At 41.2% G+C, this 21,699-nt stretch overlaps 1 pseudogene across 1 annotated transcript; it reads left to right on the plus strand.

Moving 5' to 3' along the window:
• The first annotated feature begins 8,396 nt into the window (after positions 1 to 8,396).
• LOC147632301 (F-box/kelch-repeat protein At3g27150 pseudogene) lies at positions 8,397 to 10,737 on the plus strand (annotated as a pseudogene). Its single transcript, XR_015267185.1, has 2 exons — positions 8,397 to 8,547; positions 8,658 to 10,737. The product of XR_015267185.1 is annotated as an F-box/kelch-repeat protein At3g27150 pseudogene (transcript).
• The last annotated feature ends 10,962 nt before the right edge of the window (positions 10,738 to 21,699 follow it).

Below are 21,699 nucleotides of genomic sequence, written 5' to 3' on the forward strand. Positions count from 1 at the left end.
GAAAATAAATAAATAAGGAAGACAGTTCTTAATGGATAATTTCACCATCGCTTGGATGCTCAAAAGATTTTTCTCAAAAAACTTGGATGCTTGGAAGTTTTTGTTCGTCCCCACGTGCCATATATGTGCAGATCCCAAAATCTCTATATATGCATTTCAAATTAACTATTATGCATAATAGCCTATACGAAATACGCACTGAAACATTACACAACTAATCACTATCATTATGACACTTTTGTTGTAGAGTGTCTGCAAAAACCTAAAAGGACTCTAAAGAAATGACTTCGAATAACCAAAATAATGATAGTAATGGTAATTTTGACCATAAACACAATATACATGTGCTTTTGCTACACTAAAGAGGACTCGCCAAGGTATGGCAGTGTCTCCTCCTATTATGCCTACTTTTGTTATCCTTGACTAGCAATTATCTAGAGAGATTTGCTTAAGAATGAAAGGGAAAGATATGGAGCTTCCCTTACCAATGTATCAGTTTTTTTACTTGCCTCTTAAGCTCGTTATGTGAACCAATGCTCTAATACCATGAGAAGAAAGTGGGGGAGAGGGATAGCTTGAGCTCCTTTTGCAAGCAAACTTCTTCACACACACACACACACACACAAGAATAGACAAGCACACAAGAGAGAGAAGGATGCCTGAATTTTCTTCTTTCTTCTTACTTCTCTACAACCATAACATAAAGATAAGAGTACATACTATAAGGGAAAGTAATCTACTACTAAAACATACAAGGTACATAGTGTGAATGTGACCATATGAGCTGGCATGCTATAACTGTGCCATAGCTCTAGTAACCAAAGTGGATGCCACATATGCAACATTTTAAACCTGATCTCACCAACCATAGCACCAATGGCATAAGTGCGGATGTGTCATCCTAGTGTGTCGTCCATATCCGCACACTATTTGAGCTCAATATCTCAACTAGTGACATGAAGTGCGACCTCAAGTGCATTCCTCTTCTCATCGCCTTTCTCCCTTTCTACTCCAGTACAGTGTTGTGTCTATGATGCTATGTCTAACTTTGTTGGGGTCATGGTCTAAGAAAGGATTGATTGCTCTCATAAATTAGGAGCATCCTTTGTGTGCGTGTCTGCTCTCATGACTTAGGGAGAGGATTGTGTGTCTGCTCTCATGACTTAGGGAGAAAATTGTGTGTTTACCTATCCCTAAAGATTTTCAATGTTAACTTTTTTGGGTTCCTTAGTGTAGAAATCCTTATCCGTAGCCAAAGTGCCCTCAATGCTTATTTAGTGTATAGTTTGGCAAATACGCTTGTGTATTCTACAAGCCCAAGCTAGATAGTTTCGAGATGGGTTGAGGCGTGATATATGATGCAGGAATTTGTGTATTGTAAATGGATGCATCAAGCACCCAAAATGATTCCTATCATCCAGTCTATCATTTGTGCTTGGTGTATCCTTAATACACAGACATTATGAACTCTCTTCCAGTAATGCTCTGTGTGATAAAGTTCTGAAGTAATCATATATGACTTTGTCAAGACATTTCCTCAAGATTAAGGAAATTCCCTTTCAAACACAGACATTATAAACCTCTTCTAGTAATGCTATGTGTGATTAAGTTCTAAAGGAATCCTATATAACTTTGTCAAGACATTTCCTCAAGATTGAGAATTCCCTTTCAAGCACATTTCTTCAAACACATGACCCCGCACTAAATCATAGTTACCTAGTGTTATTGGTATGGATTAAGACAATGCTTGATGGGGGCATGTTATCTAACTGTAACAAGTGGTGCCATGCTTGACGACTGTGTGTTGTCAAAGTGAAACAAATGGACTATGCTAGACAACTGCGGTCGAAGTGTAACAAGTGCTTGATGCAAATGACATGCCATGCTAAATGATGTGTATAGTGATACACTCATCGAAGTAGTGTAATAAGTGGTGAGACACACCATGCTAGATGATGTGTATGATGATACTCTCATTGAAGTGTAACAAGTGGTGAGTGTATGTTGTGTTTATGCCTATCGATGTTTCATATTGGGATTAATTGTTGTGACAGCAATTAATTGGAATAACTCATGTGTTTACATTTTTGAGATAGGTGATGAGCAGTGCATGTGTTGCACATGGAGGATCTTATTTATATCATCTCAGATTATTATTTCATATGAGTTATTTTATCGGCCATGTGAAAAATGATTGTACATATTATTTGTGTGTGCTTGTGCGTGGCGTTACTTTTTTACTAGCACGTGTTTTAGAGGAACTTTGGTTATTTTACACTTAGTGTGTGAACTTTAGTGCTTGAGTTATTTTTGTAAAAAGTGAAAAAAGCAAATCCCTATTTTGTACGCACAACTATTATTAACTCCTTGGGCTATATTTTGAATACAATTCTCAAAATACTCATGTTATGAAAGTGGAGCTGCACGCATAAGGGGGGAGATTGCACCCAATAGTGTGTCGATGGTGATTTTTACTCTATCTTATGTTTTTTTAAAGATCTTTGTGCTCATGTGCGTGTGTGTTTTTTCATGCCGCAATCAATAGCCAACAGGTTTTTATGTTTTTATGTTATGCTTTAATATTGTCAACTCAATTCAAGTCTATGCTTTGTTCCTTGATGCATATGTGAGCTTGATTAATTCTTCAAGAAGTACATGAGGTCCCGTGATACTTTTAAACATATTTCTTCAAGACTGAATGTCCTTTCTAATAGATATCGCACATTTCGACTTCAAAGAGAATTTGAGATTCCAATTTTGCATGTTTATGTATGAGAATAGAGATAAATAGAAAGAGAGAGTCTGAGTTCTCTTATAACATTTTAATGTTTTTTTCATTCATGGTGTAGAATGCTTGTCCTGTATGGGTAGAAGTAGTTGGTCTTCCCCCCAGGCTTAGGCATACGTTGCATGATATAGCTCAAACCCTAGGTTCTGTGTTATATGTCCCTGGTGTGATGAGGTCGGAGGGAGGTAGGGTAATAGTGTGTGTATCACTTGGAATTCACCATTGAAACCCCAAAATCGATAGACATGGAGCTAGGTCAACTGGGCACTCTGGAATTAGGCCTTAAATTTGGAGCTTTCCCTAGTGCATGTTTTCGGTGTGGTACGTTTGGTCATATTGTCAAAGACTGTCCTAAATTGGTTGCTATTAAGGAAGAGGTAAACGAGGATAATTTGGGAGGAAGTGACAAAGAGAAAACTCCTCAGGAAAAGCAGAAGAAAGAAGAAAAAGGAAAGGAAGTAGTGATGGAAGCCGGCAAAAATATGGTGGAAGGGGGTTGGGCTAAAGTAAAAGGAAAACCCAGTGTTAGGCAGGCTAAGGCTGAGGCAATGAAGGCTCAACTTAATCATGGAACTGAGAGTAGAAGGTCTGGGAATAGTGAGAATTTGAGTTCTATTTTTTATTCGAATCCATTCAGCCCACTCATTGATAGAGATAGCCCCCTTTGGGGCAGAGCAAAATTTTGATCTATTAACAAGTGAAACTACGAAAGGATCTCGAATTGATCAGATTAGCCAGAGGGATAAGGGGGAAGTTGAGATGGTTCCGAAAACTGTCTTATCATGAAGAATTATTTAGAATTTATGAGTTGCACATGGAACGTTAAAGGGTATTAAGGACAAAAAGAAAAATGCTCTGTTTTGGGGATTAGTTAGGGCTTGTTAGTTTTTGCTGTACAGGAGCACAATCTTTTTGGGAAAATTTCTAGATTAAATAGTTTCAGCGAATTGGGAAATATTTTATAGTGGAGTCATTGAATGATATGAACACACTGGACTTTGAATGATATGAACACAATGGCTTTGAAATGGGTGAAACTTTTGGGTTCAACCCTTAGTCTGAAGGAGGATTGTTCTTTGAGGAGGTTTCAAGCTGAAGATAGGCTATTGGGTCTTTTGAAACAAATGGTGGACTTAGATAAAGCTAAACGGTTAGAAAGAGACATTGAGGTGGATGAATGCTAGTGTGCCTTGCTTAAGTTGGGGAGGGAGAAAGCCCCGGGTTAGGATTGCCTATCTATAGAGTTCTTTATAGCCTTTTGGCCTTCCTTGAAAGAGGTGGTGGATGATATTTGTAAGAAAGCCTTCAATTCAGGGCTTTGGGATAAGGTTTTTAAAGAAGGGCTTGTAAAGCTCATCCCAAAACAAACTACTTTTGCAACAGGTTTGGTCATTGGAGACCTATTACCTTGTTAACAGTGATGTACAAAATTTTGGCCAAAGTGATTGCTCTTAGAATAACCCCTGTGCTGCAAGATGTTGTCTCTAGAAAACAACATGGTTTTATTAAAGGAAGGTAAATTTATGATAACATTTTTGCTATTAAAACTCAGTAGAAATGCATCATGTTGCAATTGGATTTAGAGAAAGCCTATGACAGGATTCATTGGTCATTTGTAGCTAGAGTGATGGAAAAACTGGGTTTTGGGGTCAAAATGGCAACATGCATTTACACTTTATCCTAGGGAGGAGGATACTCTAAAGTGTTGCTTAATGGAAGAGTGGTAGGGGGGTTTGAGATTAACAGATCAGTCAGACAAGGCTGTCCATTAGCTCCCTTGACGTTTGCTATTACCTCCCACCCTTTAATAGTTTCTCTAGAATCAGCATGCAGTGAAGGGAAGATTACTGGGTTAAAGCTCAAGTATAGTGAACAATTAGTTATACAATGTTTTGCTGATGATTCTTTATTATTTCTAAGGGAGCTGAGAATAATAATAATGTGAGATTGGCCTTAGAGATAGTGCAAGAGTTTGCCAATGCCTTTGGTTCTAAATGTAACATTCTGAAATCTAGAATTATAAGCTTGATTGAGGATAATGATTTTGATTTGCAAAGGTGGGGCTGTGAGGTGGTACAGAAGGGCCAAATTGTCAGACTGCTTGGTATACCTTTTGGTGTTGGGGTTACTAATAAACAACTGGTAATGTTGGCCATAGGTATTTGGACAAATTGAAAAAGTGGGAGGGCATCAGAGTCCCCTTTCATAGCAGGGTTGATATTTGCAACACAGTACTGAATGCCTATGTTATGTTTTTATACCCTGTGTTGAATATTGGGAAGTGCCACTGGAAGAAAATCATAGGCTCTATTAGAGATTTTCTTTGGAGAAATGTTAATGGGAAAAAAAAGTCTCTGTGATTGGCTTGCATGGAACAAACTTTGAGTTCCTAAAAAGGAAGGGAGCATTGGCATTATTCATATGCCCACTCGCTGTATTGTGAGAAATACTATGATTCTCCCTAGATGTTTATCTCAGAAAATTACTTGGGCACTAATGATGAGGGAACTGGTGGAGCTTGCTGATGTTATGGCTAAAGGTAAATGGGGGAGTCTAAACTCTTTTCATGTGCTCCTCGTAAGATCACCAGCTCAGATCTTTGCAAAATGCTATGAAAATGTTGGAAGGACAGTTTGGGTAGTATCATGGTTTGGGATGGAGGAGGCAGAGTAAGAGACAATCCTATGCTTAGTTTGGGTATATAGTGGACTCAAAAATTTAATCCCCCTCTAGCCCTACTTGATACATCTGTTGCAAAGAGTCTCAACAACAAAGGCATTAGGCACCTGGTTGCCTGTGATTTGGTAGGGTGGAAAGATGTGAATCAGTTATCTTTGGAATATCAGCCTAGTAAGGAGGGAAAGAGATCTGATGGCTCAGGTTTTGGAGGTGCTTTCAAAGGGAGTTATGCTCTACAGCTATTGATACCTCAATTTGGATTAAAGATTGGACTTGGCTCAATGGTGTCAAACTTAAGGATGGCAAAACCAGAGATATATATTCATTAATGAGAAATGGGGATGCCAATGTGCTGTATTGCAATAAAATCTGGAATGTAAATTGGAGCCCCTCTAGCTAAAAAAAGAGATGGAACCTACTCTGGGATTGCTAGATTCCTAAGAAGTTTCAAGTCTTTTTGTGAAAGGTTTGCATGTGGGCATTACCTATTGGCTCTAAACCCCAAAGGAGAAATATCTCTAGTGGCATCTGTCCCAGGTGTAGGTCATCACTTGAAGATGGTAAACATGTGTTTTGGGAATGCCTAGCAACCAGGGGTACTTGGTCCAAAATGTCTAAATGGATAGAGAAGAGCTTGGGTATGCAAACATATTGGGGGGACTGAATCTTGGGTAAATGGTCAGTTAGTAATGAACACATTGGTGTGGTTTTTAATATCATCAAACCTTGCATCTTATTGGAAATCTGGTCTAGCAGGAATGCAATTGTATATATGAGGGCAGTATGTACATGCTTGCAAGACTCAGAGTTGATGCATAAATGTGTTTACATGTGCTGGTCTGTGTGTAATGTGAATAATTAGATGCCCTGAGGTTGATTTGTTGATTCAGAGTTTGCAAAGGAATATGTTCTGAAGTCTGCCCCAGTACTTAGTGAGCTTCAAACATACTAGGGATAAACCCCTAACTCTGGATTGTATGATGCAGGTGAGATGTTGGGAAGGGAAGAAAAGGCCTCCCAATTTTGGTCCAAAAACTTTGAGGTGGTACCGTAAAGAAAAACAAGTTGATACATTTGTTGCTTTCATAGAAAACTCGGTTGGAACCAGACCCACTGTTAAAGTCTGGTCCAAGAAAGGGGGAATGTTGGAAAAGCAGTCCCCCCGTGGTTGCACTACAGAAGCTATGATGGAGGCTTGCATACTTTTGGGGTATGAGATTTCTTGGGAATAGTCTTGCTTTTTGATAGAAGATGAAAGATGGGAATTCTTGTGTAAAATTTCGAATGAGGTTGAGAAGGAGTAGTAAATTGTAATCCTGACTTGGTTGTATGACAGCTTTTGAACAGCTTCAGTTATATAAATAATTATTATTGATCCCAAACAAAAAAAAAAAGAATTTGTGTTCTTCCCCTCTCCTACCTACCATGAAGAGGACTGACATCAAGTAATAAGGTTGAACTCCTTTAAGAAGCTTATTTTGTATAACATGTTGAATATATGCAATTAGGAATTCTTACTTTCTGGTTTAATACTTGTATTAGCTCTGAAGAGTGTCAACCCTTGTATATTGTAATTCTACATCAATCATGTCAACCCTTGCATATTGTATAGCTCAAGAGTGTCAACCCTTGTATATTGTAATTCTAAATCAATAGTCAATCAAATTCATGGTTTTTTTTGCAGGTAAATCTTGGCTTGCCTTGGACCTTGACCAGTTGGATTGGTAATGGTCGTGTCACTCGGGAGCTGAGTGTTGCAAAAGGTGGGTTTCCCTAGCTTTGAGGAACTCGGCCAAAACTAAACTAAATCCAGTAGTGCCAAAATCTGCACAGTTGGGTTTAGGTAACCTAGCCAATCGAATCAGCTTATGGGTGTGGAAATGCAAAAGCTGAGCAAGCCATTCAATAGTTTTCCACTTACACGGGTCTAGTTAATTGGGCCGTGGGAAAGTGCTCTTAAACGTAACCATTCTTGCCAAGCGAAAACAATGTAAAACAAGTAGCCCATGAGCAGAAAACGCGCCCCAAAACTTAGATTACGTAGCTTCGACGGTAAGGCGGGATTCGGATGGAACTGGTTTGGCCATTCCGAAGCATTTCAGACACAGGCGGTCTAATCGTGGACACGTAAGTTCAAAATCTTATGTGGCAGTCCAGTCATGGACGGGCTGGGACAAATGTTATGGGCGCCCGCGCAGACCGGACATGCCAAGCAAAAGGCGAAGAGACCAGAGTTCATAGCCAATTTTATAGGAGAAAAAATCAAATCAATATAATATAATGAAGCTGTCCGCCTGTTTGTGAATTAAGGGTGGACAACGCGTTTGCCCCGGTGCGGACGCCACGAATTCGTGTCCGCGGATGCGTCTGAAGCAGGCATCCTGAGTCCGTCGCTTTTGCCTCGAATCCAAGACAAGATGACTCATAACCTTTGGTGCGACCCGGCTCTTAGAACGCGTGCATGGTGTGCACACTGCAAGCGTCACTCAACCTGCACAGTGCAAGGCCATTATTTATTATGGATTTTATGAAATTAGAGATTGGATTTCATCATCATCAACTTTTAAATTTTGAAAATCGTTTTTGGCAGTCCCAGATCTCGGCAGCCCGAAATTATCGCGGACTTATTACTGGACGATTGGACTTTTACAACGGAGAGTCGAGACGCTTTCGCGCAGCACCACTGGGCCGTTTGCCGTGATTGCGTGCTTAAGGACGGCAGCGGGGCGGCCACATGGACCCGGCGTCGGCCGTCGGGCGCCCCGGGTGGCCGGCCGGTCTGGACTCTGGACCGCTAGGGGACAACTTACAAGACCACGAGGTTGACTTTGACGAGGTTGCTAATTTTTAGGCAGTGAGGCTGCAGGCAGAGCCTAGGCTGCCTAGCCCTAGAGGCTCAAGCCTGAGAGAGCACATGATGATGATGGGTGGACGCCCACAGGCCCCACCACGGCACCACCTTCTTGGCAGTGACACAACGGCGGCTCAGAAATCTCTCATCGCCCTTAAAATCATGGGTTTGTTGGTTGTACTTAAATTGGCGAAACGCTGGATATGCAAATGGCTCGCTCAGTTATAAGGTATCTTTTGTCTGGACCCGCAGGCAACTCGTTGCTTTCACTTCAAATTTATTTCGCGTAATTTTCACGGTTAATTTCAATAACACACAATGTCTAATCTACTGTTAAAGTCTAATGTGCATGGACTCTGGCCGACACGTGGGAGCGCGACCGGGAGGGCCGGTGTGAGCCAGTTTAGAGCGCATCGGGACCAGGGTTGCTCTGTGCAGTCTTGTGAATGCACGCCGCTTCTCTCATCAGATCATGCCTCTTCGCTCTCCTGTGCCGTGACTGTGTTTGCACCGTCTGCCCTTGAGAGAGGAGTTGTGAGACTCGTGACATCAATGTAAGAGAGAAATTACAGAAATTTGGGGTCCCCCGGAACCTCGCTGTTCTTGCCCTCCTGTCCGCATCTCCTGTTTGTCTCGCTCAGGTCCCGCCCTTAACCTTGCGCCTGCTCTCTCCTCGTGCCATTCCTTGCCGTTTCTCAAGCGATGGGGAAGGGCAGCCGTGCAGGTTCGTTACCGGTCGAGCAGCCGAATGCTTCCGGCGATGGCCCAAGGCCAGCCCGCCGCAGTGCCAGAATCGCTTTGGAATCGGCCGATTCGAATTGTAACAACGGCAGCAGGAATCGCAGCAGGAGCAGCCCTCCTATTTCAGGTGCAGCAGCGGGAAAGAACGGCTGTGCCGGAATGGCCGCCTGTGGCAACGATAACGGTAATCTGGCTCGATCCAACGGTGAGAAGCGGCCTCGGGCTCATTCGAGCGGCCAGAAGAAACCCCGGGCTACGGATCAATTGAACAGCCAGATGCAGGACTGGCCTCCAGCGCTCTCTACCTTTGAGGAGACGGCACAGGGGCTGAAGACCAAGGTGATCATCCAGGATATAGCTCCCACTGAAGAGTACCAGTACATACCCGGCCTTGATGATGATCTCGCCCTCCTCTGCCTTGCCCGCGTGCCTCGATCCGAGCATAGGAAGTGCATGCAGATTAACCGTAAGTTCTGTGCCCTCTTCAACAGAGGCGATCTGTTCAAAATTCGCCGCAGACATCTGATTACCGAGCAGTGGATCTACATGTTTACCAGTGGCCAGCGTGTTTGGCAAGCCTATGACCCCAAAGCCGGGAGATGGAACAGTTTGCCATCCTTTGAGGCTGACTACTGTTACGAGAATTCTGACAAAGAGTCTTTCACTGTAGGCACTCAGCTGCTTGTGGTCGGGCGTAGTGCCAATGGATTGGTTACCTGGAGATATGATCTGGTGAGCAACCAGTGGGCCAGGGGATCTATGATGCTCACCCCCCGCTGCCTCTATGCTTGGGCAAGCTGTGGGAGCTATGCGTATGTTTCTGGAGGCATTACCCTCCAGGGTGAGATCCTGCAGTCTGCTGAGAGGTATGATCCAGAAACTGAAAAATGGGAGGTTCTCCCTCCGATGCACGAGTGCAGAAGGCTTTGCTCAGGCTGTCTCCTGGATGGAAAATTCTATGTCCTAGGAGGGGAAAATGAAGCCTTTGCATCTCTCACCTCTGGCGAGGTTTACGATCCTGCCACTAAAACCTGGAAACTACTTCCCAACATACTTCCTTGGGGAAATTCACGCTCATTTCCAGGTGCTCCTCCTCTTACTGCTGTTGTGAACAATCAGCTCTATGTCTTGGAGACGGAATCAAATCAACTGAAAGTGTATATCAAGTCCACCCATTCATGGAAGGCTCTCGGAGAAGTTCCTGTTAGAACAGATGCGGTGAATGGCTGGGGCGTTGCTTTCAAGTCCCTTGGTGACCACCTCCTCCTCATAGGTGGAGCAAGGACTTCGAACCACCCAGCTGGCATATATTTTTGCAAGCCTGACCTCGAAGGTGGTCATTTGCAATGGAGCTTTTTATCGAGGTTATGTCCACTCGGCCCTTTTGTTCTTAATTGTGCCGTTGTATCTGCATAGGTAACCTCTCTCATTCCTGAATGATTTATCATTTGGAGCAACTAGAAATTGATTATTGATTCTTGTGGCTTAAGATGTCTTATTTCTCACATTGGATATCAGCATCCTTCCTGGTGTATGAAACATCGCCTGTATACTCACATAGATGATTTTCAGGCCTTATCCATGGACTTATGGTAACTGTACATTGTACATAGGGTAAAGTTTACTCCACCGTCTCCTGCAAATTATTGTTGTAAATGAATTTATTTTCTGTTTTTAATTTGACCTTGTAAAATCTTGTCATCAAAATTTAATACATGTTTCAAAGTATCATAGGTACTATTATGGTGACCAAGTAACATCTCAGCTGTTTTAAGTACCGACTTTAGATGTGCTTAGGTTTATGAGTAGTATCTTGACTTGTCTGAGTATGCAAAGTCATCGTAGAACCTTATGATGGGTGCTTATAAAGTGGGGTAGCCATGAATCTATGATAGATATGAAATTTTCCTTATTGTTGGTATGTGAGTTTTGAGAGAAGTCAGCTTTGTTACTATTTCGAAGTTCATCATTCCAGTTATGTTCAGCCATGAGCATGCTGAACTGGTAGGTTTTACAACTTGGCCAACCTATGTCGTGCGTAGCCAATTTATGGAAATTTCCTAGTCTTGCACCTCATAAGCAACTCTGAATCCTTTTTCTTCTTTGAATACAGTTTGATAAGAGAACCGTCCCAACACCCTCCTGAGTACTTAGTCCATTGAATCTTAGGAGCCACTTCTATCCATTTGATTTTGGAGGATGGAATAATAGGTGTTCTTCATAGTAGTCTCCTATCTGCATGACAACATCCATGCGTGTGTTTTCTTAGAGTAACAAAGCAAGCATTCAAGGTACCACATAAAAATTGAGGACAAATTTCTTTTAGGTGGGTGTGCTTGTGGTGAAGGAATTTAGACTCTCTTGGGGATACACCAGAGGTGGGAAATATGTTGTGTTTCAGGTGTCTTTCTCTACTTTTTTCTTCCCTTAGGGATTCCCTTGGGTGCACCCAAAATCCCCTCGCTACATAATGTTTGGTTCTTCTGAATGGAAGGATGCGAGATCAATATGGTTGTGGCCAGCATCCTGTGGGTTGCGAGTCCTGCACTAGCAGGCCAGGCAGTCTCCTTGAGCATAGTCACCCAGGAATTGGCTTTTTCCTTCATCATACGCTGCTGTTTGGTGATTCACATGGATTTATTGCTTTCTGGAGGCTGTACTAGCCTACCAATAGTAGCCTGATACCAGGGGACATTTTCAGGAAGAACACATTGGAATTGAAGATGTGCTTTGGGTGCCATGTATGTTCCAAGCAGGAAAGAATCTTATTGAAGATATTTCTTTGCATATGAAAGCTGCAATGCTTTTCAGGCAAATTTATGTGTGGAACAGTTAAGTGATGTAGAGTGCACTCTTGAAGGAAGGAACAAGGCTAGCCGAGGCATGAGGAGAGACATAAGCTGCTGTGTGTGTGCCCTTTCAAAAATTCGGATTGTGTTTCACTTCTGACAGATGAACCAGTGTTAGGGAGGTGAGTCTGGCATTGGGGACTGACCAGCCCAATCCTAGTTTCTAGCATTCTGTACTGCATACATATCATGTGCTGTGTGTATTATGTGTGCTGCTGCATAGGCTGTTTGGCAGAAGTATAGAGAATTGTGTTGAAGGAATTTGAAGTAAATTAGTTAGACCTCTTGAGGCTCTACGTTTTATTCTGAGTTCCTTTTATTTTGTTTCCTTCGAGAGATGTTTTGGGTAACTTCTAAGCCTCTAGCCCATCGGGTGGCTTCTAAGTTCTAAGGCAAGCAAATGTTATTCTTGCCAGCCTTTGTGTCTAGAGCCATACTTAGCTATTAAGCTGACACAAAATATTAAAAAGATACCTTGTTAGAGAGTTGATCAACTTAGAAGCTAATTGAGATTCTGATTTTACTTGGCACGATTGTAGTCATCAATTGATTGATTAAACCAAGACATGTAACATCTAGGAACAACTTTCACAGTAAGACATAATTACGACACCCTCTGGCCCTTCTGAAATAAAGGTGTGCAAAGTCTAGGTCATTCACCCTTTCTATTTCAATGTCTTTCCACTCTTGGAGCAAGAGGGTATTGGCAGGGGCTGCTGGACAGCTGGTAAACTTGCCTCAAGCTATTTTCTGGTCTTGAAGGGTGTAAAATTTCCTCTTGTTTAGTTGTTTGTTGGCAGAAAGAGGTATGGACACTTTGATGGTAGGTGAAAGCATATTGCTTTGGAAAAGTTCAGTTGCCAGCATGTGGCAAAATATAGGCTGGATGTTAATCAATATCAATAGTCTGTGCAAAGTTTTCTTTAGGATCACTTTTTTTTTTTTGACGGATGGTGCTCTTTTCTGATGCCTGCGTTCAATGCTTGAAGTTCTTTTGTTGTGAACGTAAGAGATCGGGAACACAATTGTCTCAGTTTGGTACCTGCTTGGAGGCGTTCCAACACCAAAGGGGGCTTGCAGGGATTTGAACTTGGGATGGCCCCTCCCCGAATCACAAGACCGCTAGGCCATGCACCCATTGGCATCTCAGTTAATTTTCTTACCTGGGATCATGGGTGGAATCTGGGATGCTCCAAGGCTGGTCAATATTGTGGCCTTTTTTCTAGTAGCCAATGAGGAAGAAGAATGGGTTAACTTATCTTCTTGCCTTGCATGTTTTACTTTCTTTCAACAGTGTCAGGTGAAGGAACAACATAGCGAGGCATATGCAGAGGGAGGGGGGGGGGGGGGGGGGCTGGATTTGGAGGGCCACGGTCACCTCCCAACAGCCACTGCTTAGCCAAGAGAAAGATACTACAGTGTCGTCAAATTGTGGCAGAGAAATTTGGAGTGGTGATGCAGATGGCTAACTGCTTGATCAAAAATGCTCGATGGTTTTAAGCTCGATACTTGGACTTAACACAGATGAAAATAAAACCATGTCAAAGCTTTTACTTTTTGATGATCATTTGCTTTGCTTGTTGGATGTACATCACCTACATATAACGGCTCATTTCTAGTGCACTATATTTCCCATAAGATTAGTGAATCTAAGCATACCGAAGATGACATTATTCTTCTCAGCTTGTCCTCCATGTTTGCCAAACAGCCAATGGGACTAAGTGATCATGACATCAAATATAGACATAGCCACCTACTAAGATGAATCCACACAGCTCTCAATGTAGGACAACACTAGAAGACATGTTACGTGTCACCATTTGGCCACCCAAATGGTCCACCCTTGCTTTTTGACTATGTGTATGCATCGGACTGGCGTCCATGGTATTGACGCTTGCCATGTGGTTACCGTGGACATGATCTTCTGCAAGGACTTGCTGTGTTCATGCTTGGAATGCCATGTTTGGGATTTAGATGTTCAGCCGTGACTTGTGCTTGTGTGTACATATACCCAGAATATTTGGCTTTCCGCTGGGACTTGTGCGTGTGTGTACATCCCTAGAAATGCTTGGAGGATTGGCTTTCTGTTGGGACTTGTGCCTGTGTGTACATGCCCGAAAACGCTTACAAGATTGGTCTCGTATACTTGCCCGGACACGTCCCTTAGTTTATAGTCTCATGAACAGGGGTTGCCCATACCAATGTTGCATTGCATAGCATCCTTATGTGCTTGCTTGCAACTTGAATTTGCATGATGTTTTCATGCTTGCATGACTAATGTGTAGTTTCGGTTAAGGGAACGCCTGTTCGTGAACCGTGCATGTGAAACTATCAGCTGACATGGTTATGTTGCATGTGGACACGTGGTAAGTAATGGTCAAATTGCATTAATTTACCTCTTAGGACTTGATGTTAATTTATAAGTGAGTGCATTCACACTTTAATAAGTTTTGGGCGATCAAAACTCACTATAAATTATGACCAGTCATGTGTACACACCCACTGATGTCCAGGTGCCCAAACCTTATCCCTTTGTCTAAAGTAAGTATCCACCCATGTGTCATTTCCACCTTGCACCCTTTCGCACTTACCTTTTGTAGGTGGACTCTCACTCTCCCTTCTCAAAAGTGGGCCTACTTCAAGAGGACTAGATGGCTGTATATTCTGCACTTCTACTCTATATCCAAGCTTGCTAGAGTGTCTCTCAAGCATCGAAGATTGTTTTTTGGTCATTTTCTTCCTCCTGCATCCCCAATGGCTTAAATTCAACAAAATAGGTCATTTGTTTGTTGGAATTTTTGGTCTTTTGGTTGAAAACCCTAATTTCATCCATCCTTTCTTAAGTAGAGAACTATAGGAAGGTTGGGAAAGCCTTCCTAGGGTTTCGTGCACGTGCGTGAAGGCTTTTTTCACGAAGGATCGCGACAAATTGAAGATTTCAGCCTTCCAAATGCTTTTATCACAAAGACTTCCCGTGTTGTGGACTCTACTTGCAATTGCTAAGCTCACATTCCCAATTATGGCAAGTAGTAAGAGGGAAGGGTAGGACTCCGTACTCACATATCTTGTGTAGTGTTCTCTTGTCCTACGTTGTACATAAGACTACTTTGAAGACAATATTTAGGTTTTATGAGTATCTTATTATGTCTTTTGGGCTTATGAATGCTTCAACTACATTTAATAGAATAATGGATCACATTTTTACGTGGATAGAAGAAATTTACAGGTGTCTTCTTTAATGATATCTTAGTCTTCTCGAAGACTGAAGAAGAGCATAGAGCTCATTTGGCCATTGTTTATGAAGAACTCCATAAGTATAAACTTTTCATAAATACAAAGAAGAGTGACTTCTTCTTGTTAAAGGTACACTCTCTTGGGCATATTGTATCCAAAGATGGAGTGCAGATGGATCTACAAAGATTAATGCAATTCAGAATTGACTCGAATTGAGATCAGTGCTTGAGATCCATAGTTTTCTTGGGCTACTACCACAAGTTCATTCAACACTTTACCTGGATTGCTTCTCCTTTGCACGACTTGACAAAAAAGAAGGCTATATTTATATGATGTTGAGAGAGGTGCATTCCTCAAACTGAAAGATGTAAGTACACGTGGTCCAGTGTCGATCATTCCGAATTTGTAAAAGCCATTTAGTGTGGAATGTGATGCATTTGGAGCTATCCTAAATCAAGAGGGACATGATTTGGCTTATGAGAGCCATCGATTGCATGATGAAGAGCTCTCTCTTGGCATGTAGGAGAAAGAGCTCTTGGTTGTAAAATATGCACTAACCATATGGAAACATTACCTTCTTGGAGCTAATTTCACTGTGAAGACAAATCACCAAGGTTTGAGGTATTTTCTTATCCAAACTAAATTGTGAGTGAAGCATACGAGGATGGCCAACTTCCTCTCCATGTTTCATTTTTAGATCTTACACACCTCAGGAAAGAAGAATGTAGTGGTAGATGCATTGTCACAAAAGCTGTATGTAGAAGTAGATATCTCAATTGCCTCTCATGCCATGCGTGATTTGTACCATACAAATACCGATTTTACCACTATTTGGACTAATTTTATAGCTAGTGACATGCCTCCTTTGTGTTCAAAAAGGGTTATCTTAAGAAAGATAGTTGTCTATATGCGGTGTCTAACGTGAGGCAAAAGGTTTTGGATGAGTGCCATGCTCCTCCATATGTTGGTCATAGAGGCATAATGCCTATTACGCACCTGATTGAGCGGTTTTCTTTTGGCCATGTATGCGGAAGGACATAGAGGCACATGTGTATGCATGTATCACATATCAAAGGATGAAATTCGATAGGCAAAAAGCATTAGGGTTGCTTTAACCCTTGCTGCAATCATCGAAAAATATTACAATAGATTTCATTATGGATTTACCATAGACCCATAGGGTAATGATGCCATTTAGATAATTATGGATAGGTTTAGCAAGCAAGCTCACTTCTTGTTTGCTAGTTAAGAAGACCATCAAAGATGAGCATATGGTTAAGATATATCTTGCACAAGTTTTTAAATATCATGGAATGCTAAAGTCCATTGTAGGGGATAGAAGTCCCAGTACTAGCGAGCCTTGTTTGATAACACGGAATGTTGAAGTCCACTGTAGGGGATAGAGGTCCCATAACTGGCGGGCCTTGTTTGATAACATGGGCACCATACTTGAATTCTCATTAGCTTATTACCCTCAAATGGGTGTTGGACCTCTTGAAATGATTTATGGCAGATCAAGAGTCTTTTTAGAAGAAGTACTTACTGCTTGTGGAATTTGCATACAACAATGCGGTGCATGCATCTATGGGAAAGGCTCTGTTTGAGATTGTTTATGGTAAGGTGGTTTTGCTACCCATCCTTCGCACAAAGGATGAGATATTTGTAGCTGATGAGTATGTCAAAGACTTGGATATTGCCTTTACTCAGGTGCGGGCAACTGTTGTTGCAAGATCACATGACAAACATAAAAGGGACGTTGATGACAAGCGTAAAAGGCAATTAGATGTCAAAGAGAATGATTGGATATTGCTCAAATTTGAGAAAGCAAGACTTAGAAAGAGGCTTGGCAAAGAGGGTGCATACCCTAAGCTTGCAACCGGGCGCTATGGGTCTTTTCGAGTGATCAAGAAGATCAATGAAGTGGCTTTTAAGTTGGCATTGCCTAGTTCTTGGCATATACACAATGCTTTTCATTTGAGTCTCCTTCGTAAGTATGTAGGGCTGAAACCCAGTGAACTAGTCATTGAGGATTTACCATAAGCGGATGAGCTAGAGGAGATTTTGTAGGAACATATTATGTATCAAAAGGAACACAAGTTGGATGGAGGCAAACTTGTCAGGTTTTCTTTGTGAAGTTCAAGAACTATCTTCCCATTGATGCTAAATGGGTAGATGAAGAGTTATTTAGAGATTTCCTGAACTTGCTTCAGACGTATTTGGATGCTTTTCGGTTGCACAAAACTGTTTAGAAGCCAGAGGGAATGTCACCATTTGGCTATCCAAATGGTCCACCCTTGCTTTCTCACTATGTGTATGCATCGAGCTGGCATCCATGGCTATTGGTTTATGCTTATGCATGGGATTGACACCTATCATATGATATTGTGGACATGATCTTCTTTTGGGGCTTAATGTGATCATGCTCAGAATGTCATGTTTAGGATTAGATGTTCCACTAGGACTTGTGCTTGTGTTTGTACATGGCCAGAATATGTGGTGGACTTGGCTTTTCATTGGGACTTGTGCCTATGTGTGCATGCCCATAAATGCATGAAGGATAAGCTTTCCCCCTAGGACTTATACCTATGTGTACATGCCCGGAAATGGCTGGAGGATTGGTTTTCCATTGGGCGTGGTACCTTGTGTACTTGCCTAGAAACACCCCTTGGGTACAAGCTCATGAACGGGGATTGTCTATAGCAACGTTCGATTGCTTAGCATCTTTATGTGCTTGCTTGCAAATTGAAATTGCAATGCTTATATGACCAATGTGTAGTTCCAAGTAAGGGGACGCCCCACCCATGAATCGTGCATGTGAAACTATCTATTGACATGGTTATGTTGCACATGGACAAGTGGTACATATTAGTCAAATTTCATTAGTTTATCTCTTAGGGCTTATTAATAATTCATAAGTGAGTGTATTCACACTTGAAGGTTTTGGGTGACCAAAACTCACGACTAGCCCTATGTACACACTCACTAAATTCTTGAGGCGGTCATAACTCAATGTCCAAGTGCCCAAGTCTTATCCCCTTGTACAAAGTAAGTATCTAGCCATGTGTTATCTCCACCTTGCACCCCTTTGCACTTACCTTTGGTAGGTGGACACCTCTCTCCCTCTCTCTCTCCTCCCTTCTCAAAAGTGCGCGCCTACTTCAAGAGGGCTAGATGGCTATATTTTTTGCACTTCTACTCTCCCAACTCCATATCCAAGCTTGCTAGAGTGTTTCTCAAGCATCCAAGATTGTTTTCGGGTTATATTCTTTCTCCTTCACACTCCTAATGAATTAAATTCAGCAAAACAGTCCCATTGTGTGTTTTAATTTTTGGTCTTTTGGCTAAAAACCCTAATTTCACCCATCCTTTCTTAAGCAAAACCATAGGGGAAGCTTTTCCAAAGTTCTCTGCACTTGCTTAAAGATTTTTGTCGCGAAGGATCGTGACAAATTGAAAATTTCAGCCTTCTTAACGCTTTCGTGACAAATTGAAAATTTCAGCCTTCTTAACGCTTTTGTCTTGCAAAGACTTCCATTATCATCAACTCTACTTGCAAGTGGTAAACTCACATGACTAATTGTGGCAAAAAGTAGTAAGAGGGAAGGGAAAAACTCCATACTCACATATCCTATGTAGTGTTCACTTGTCCTTATGTGCTCTCCTAAAGATTGTTTCTACCATGTTTGGATGGAATAATAGAGAGGAGACGGAAGGGAACATGGGCACTTGAGAGGATAGTGTGAGAAGGTAGCTCCTTGGAGATCATCTCAACAATCATATTGTTTGCAATACTATTTATTGTTTTCATATTCAGTGGTATGAAAATATGGTTAAAAATGCCCATAATGCTATTTACTTGATTCTCCCAAGATAAATATACATTATTTGAGGGAGGGGTTAGCCATTCTTGCTCATCATGCGTCTCTTGTTAATTCAACAAAAAACATTTTGTATTGTGCTTAATGTCCAATAAATCTTAGTATATTTAAGTGTATTGATTAGCATTGTGTTCAACCACATCAAAAAATTCATTTGGAGGGTTGTTCGCCATACTTGATGTCCAATAAATCTTAGTATATTTAAGTGTATTGATTAGCATTGTATTGTGCTTGATGTCCAATAAATCTTAGTATATTTAAGTGTATTGATTAGCATTGTGTTCAACCACATCAAAAAATTCATTTGGAGAGTTGTTGGCCATACTTGAGACTACTTTTGAATTTGAGAAGGAAATATGTGAAAGGAAAGCTTGAACTGATGTCATTAGATGATGGGAAGCAATCTGTAAACATTTGAAAATTAGCAATAGAATCGGATGATCCAAGAAATATAATTGTCAAAAATTAAAATCGGCACAAATGTAGAATCCACAAAAAAAGTGGAATCGTCAAAAAAGTGAAGTCAATCGATCCCAAAAAAGTAGAACTTGACAATCACATAAACTGGAATTGGTGAGGTGGAATCGCTGAGTGAGGATCACCCAAGAAAGGGAATCACCAATTAGGATCACTAATGAATCAAGAATTGAAACGATTCCAGAATAGAAATCAAGTATCAAAGACTAGAATCAGTTTAATTGGAGAAGAAGCTAACAATCCAAGAGTTGAAGCGAGCAATCAAAGAAACCCATGATTCAAGAGTTAAATCGGCCCATTGTAAACCTTGATGATCCAAGAATCGAGTGATTGCACCTAAGAACGATCCAAGATAGAAAATGATCCCAAAAACAGGTGATTCTATTTGCCATGTGTTGATGACTATAGTAAGTGAAGCGGTGGAAAGTGGAATCAGATCATTTTAACAAAAACAATACAAATTTGTATGTAATAATCTAACTATGAAAAAATGAATCAACTTCAGCTGTGCTAGAATCACTTGGTGAATGAGTTGAGCCAATGACTTAAAAAACCTACAATGAAGTTGTTGCTTGAAGTAGAGGAGTCTACTCAAGATAAGGATAAGGAAGGCTTCTTCACTATTCATTACAGAGAAAGTAAGCTTCAATAGAAAAATTGAATATGCACCACCACTTAAGAGCTGCACCAAGTAGAATAAGCTGTGGAAAGCTTAAACACAAGCTATGGAAATCTTGAACACAATATGGAGAAAATCAAAAACCAATCTATAGAAAAGCTTTGCCCTAATATAACTCTTGGATCTCGCAAAATGGAGAGCCGGACTCTCACACACACAATCAATGACAAGAACACAAGTGTATAGAGTGTGAGAGAGAATGACAAGGTCAAACAAGAGACATGAAAAGATCTCTACAATTACAAATGAGCAAAGCAATCCTAAACTGTAAATGAGGTTACTTATATACTAGCTAACCCTAAGGTACCCGTTCACACCTGGATGGCCATGAGAAAAAACCTAGTGGGACAAAAGTTCCCATGGCGTAAGTGCATAACCTCATGGTAAAGTACTACCAAATATCTAACATGGGGCTCTGAGTCTCATAGGATGGACCAATGATTGACTTGGAGGAGGAGGAGGAAATTGAGGGCATTAAGAAATGTGTATATGAGGACACTGTGAAGTGCCATGACCCACACATACACAATCATAACAATCCCCAACCCCTTATGGATAATGTGATGGTTGTCCTTGAAGACCACTTCACAAAACAAGTTAATGCAATCCAATATATGTGAACTAGTCTCCTCAATTGTCATGTTATTTACCATTTCACTTCTTTTCTTGACTTCAAGTTCGTTGGCTTGCCTATGATGAGATGTAGAATGTGCTCCATCATGATGTCATCTAAGCAGATTGCAAGCTTACAAAATTAATAAAAGAATTTAGGATTTAGAGTGATGAGGAAGTGACGCTAATGGTTCACTTTTAGACTGAAGAGGGATTTCATTAGATAATTGCTCAATTTTTCCCTCCCCTTGCATCTAGAGTTGAGGTATTTTACGCATACGATAAAATGTCTAAGAGATTCTTCTAGCTTCCTGTCTATGGTCTATAACTCAATGGCTAAGCTCCACCTAGGGCCATGAAGTGAGAACCCAACAATAAAGGATTATTTCTTTGTGGGGCAGTCTGCATTTCCAACAACCTTGCAAACATGTTCAATTATTTCAAGATATAAAAGAGGGTTACATGTTTCATTGGATTTGGTCATTAGCTTAGACAATTCAACTTGCTTTGGTTCTCTGGGCTCTAGGTTTTGTGCAAGTGGCATTACCTCAGAAACTCCCCTTCATAGTTCACGTGCCATCCGTTAGAGAAAGTCTTAGGAAGAGAAGGGAAAAGATGGTTGAGGGGGATTAAATCCAAGTGTGTGAGGGTGTGTTTTTTTTTGGGGGGGGGGGGGGGGGGGCAACAAAAACCATGGCCTACACGTTAGGTCCAAACCAAGAGCACAATAGGCATACGAGATGGTTAGTGTGTACCCCAAGTTCCTCTAAGGACTTGATGAAAGAAAGAATTTCAATGGATCAACTAAAACTTGCATAATCAATCATTTAAGAAACACATATAAAAGATTTTCAACTCTTTGTGCAAGTGTTTTAAAAGTGTAGAGCTCATAAGTTTACACCCCCAGATGA

Source organism: Cibotium barometz, chromosome 13 (assembly GCF_041138505.1).
Source record: "Cibotium barometz isolate CiBa-2024 chromosome 13, ASM4113850v1, whole genome shotgun sequence".
NCBI lineage: Eukaryota > Viridiplantae > Streptophyta > Polypodiopsida > Cyatheales > Cibotiaceae > Cibotium > Cibotium barometz.